Source organism: Lathyrus oleraceus, chromosome 7 (assembly GCF_024323335.1).
Source record: "Lathyrus oleraceus cultivar Zhongwan6 chromosome 7, CAAS_Psat_ZW6_1.0, whole genome shotgun sequence".
NCBI lineage: Eukaryota > Viridiplantae > Streptophyta > Magnoliopsida > Fabales > Fabaceae > Lathyrus > Lathyrus oleraceus.
The window spans coordinates 217,820,634-217,823,133 of record NC_066585.1 but is presented as its reverse complement, the minus strand read 5'-3'; the positions used below and the strand labels follow the sequence as shown (position 1 = coordinate 217,823,133).

The following is a 2,500-nucleotide window of genomic DNA, read 5'->3' as shown; positions in this document are numbered from 1 at the left end:
AAACCTCAACCGTTCTTAAAGAGGCAAAGGGATCCAATGTCATAAATGCAAATGTTTTGGACACATTCAAGCTAAATGTCGATGTTTTATAAGGAAACAAAGAAAAAGTTACAATGTCATCAATGATAATATATATATATATATATATAGTCTTTATATCATGTGAAACACAACTATTAGGGTAGAGCCGATTTCTTTTCGTTTTTTATAGTTGAACAATCTTTCTTGCCTCTCATTATCATAATAATGCCCATCATTGTTCAAGTGCAGATGTTTTTATTTTGTAAAAAAAAAATGTCAGAGCCCAGGTTCGAATTGGGGACCTCTAGTGTGTGAGACTAGCGTGATAACCAACTACACCACCGAGACACTTATTATTATACAACTCAAAACCTCAACCGTTCTTACAGAGGCAAAGGGATCCAATGTCATGAATGCAAATGTTTTGGACACATTCAAGCTAAATGTCGATGTTTTATAAGGAAACAAAGAAAAAGTTAAAAAAATATTGTGACGTTCACTACTCACATCAAAGACATGCAAGGTGTTAGAGATAATGGCGAGCCCATATGTTTTTATTTTTTCAAAAAAAAATGTCTGAGCCCAGGTTCGAACTGGGGACCTCTAGTGTGTGAGACTAGCGTGATAACCAACTACACCACCCAGACACTTATTATTATACAAGTCAAAACCTCAACCGTTCTTAAGGAGGCAAAGGGATCCAATGTCATAAATGCAAATGTTATGGACACATTCAAGCTAAATGTCGATGTTTTATAAGGAAACAAAGAAAAAGTTACAATGTCATCAATGATAATATATATATATATATTATATATATAATATATATATTATATATATAATATATATATATATATATTATATATATATAGTCTTTATATCATGTGAAACACAACTATTAGGGTGGAGCCGATCTTTTTTTTTTTTATAGTTGAACAATCTTTCTTGCCTCTCATTATCATAATAATGCCCATCATTGTTCAAGTGCAGATGTTTTATTTTGTAAAAAAAAAATGTCAGAGCCCAGGTTCGAATTGGGGACCTCTAGTGTGTGAGACTAGCGTGATAACCAACTACACCACCGAGACACTTATTATTATACAACTCAAAACCTCAACCGTTCTTACAGAGGCAAAGGGATCCAATGTCATGAATGCAAATGTTTTGGACACATTCAAGCTAAATGTCGATGTTTTATAAGGAAACAAAGAAAAAGTTAAAAAAATATTGTGACGTTCACTACTCACATCAAAGACATGCAAGGTGTTAGAGATAATGGTGAGCCATTAAATTCTTTTTTATAGTTGAATAATCTTTCATGCCTCTCATTATCATAATGATGCCCATCATTGTTCGAGCCCATATGTTTTTATTTTTTCAAAAAAAAATGTCTGAGCCCAGGTTAGAACTGGGGACCTCTAGTGTGTGAGACTAGCGTGATAATCAACTACACCATCCAGACACTTATTATTATACAAGTCAAAACCTCAACCGTTCTTACAGAGGCAAAGGGATCTAATGTCTTGAATGCAAATGTTTTGGATACATTCAAGCTAAATGTCGATGTTTTATAAGGAAACAAAGAAAAAGTTACAATGTCATCAATGATAATATATATATATATATATATATATATATAATATATATATATATATATATATATATATATATATATATATATATATATATATTTATATATATATATATATATATGGATTTAATTGAAATACAGTGACACCGTACGTAAAAAGATTTTACACCGTCAGTTAATCATAGCCATTGGATGTTGGAACCAGTTTGACTTTTATTTTAAAAATCTATAAAGTAATGCAAATGGGTGATGGTGATGAATCGATTGTGTAAAACTTTATATATATATATTTTATTTTTTCAAAAAAAAAATGTCAGAGTCCAGGTTCGAATTGGGGACCTCTAGTGTGTGAGACTAGCGTGATAACCAACTACACCACCGAGACACTTATTATTATACAACTCAAAACCTCAACCGTTCTTACAGAGGCAAAGGGATCCAATGTCATGAATGCAAATGTTTTGGACACATTCAAGCTAAATGTCGATGTTTTATAAGGAAACAAAGAAAAAGTTAAAAAAATATTGTGACGTTCACTACTCACATCAAAGACATGCAAGGTGTTAGAGATAATGGTGAGCCATTAAATTCTCTTTTATAGTTGAACAATCTTTCCTGCCTCTCATTATCATAATGATGCCCATCATTGTTCGAGCCCATATGTTTTATTTTTTCAAAAAAAAATGTCTGAGCCCAGGTTCGAACTGGGGACCTCTAGTGTGTGAGACTAGCGTGATAACCAACTACACCACCCAGACACTTATTATTATACAAGTCAAAGCCTCAACCGTTCTTAAAGAGGCAAAGGGATCCAATGTCATAAATGCAAATGTTTTGGACACATTCAAGCTAAATGTCGATGTTTTATAAGGAAACAAAGAAAAAGTT

At 32.4% G+C, this 2,500-nt stretch overlaps 3 non-coding genes across 3 annotated transcripts; all 3 read right to left on the bottom strand.

Annotated features, from left to right (window-relative positions):
* Nucleotides 1–594: 594 nt before the first annotated feature.
* Nucleotides 595–668, bottom strand: TRNAV-CAC (transfer RNA valine (anticodon CAC)). The gene has a single exon. It is a non-coding gene; the product is annotated as a tRNA-Val (tRNA).
* A 741-nt stretch (nt 669–1,409) lies between these two features.
* On the bottom strand, nt 1,410–1,483 carry TRNAV-CAC (transfer RNA valine (anticodon CAC)). Its single transcript has one exon. It is a non-coding gene; the product is annotated as a tRNA-Val (tRNA).
* Nucleotides 1,484–2,296: 813 nt separating this feature from the next.
* On the bottom strand, nt 2,297–2,370 carry TRNAV-CAC (transfer RNA valine (anticodon CAC)). The gene has a single exon. It is a non-coding gene; the product is annotated as a tRNA-Val (tRNA).
* Between the last annotated feature and the right edge of the window lie 130 nt (nt 2,371–2,500).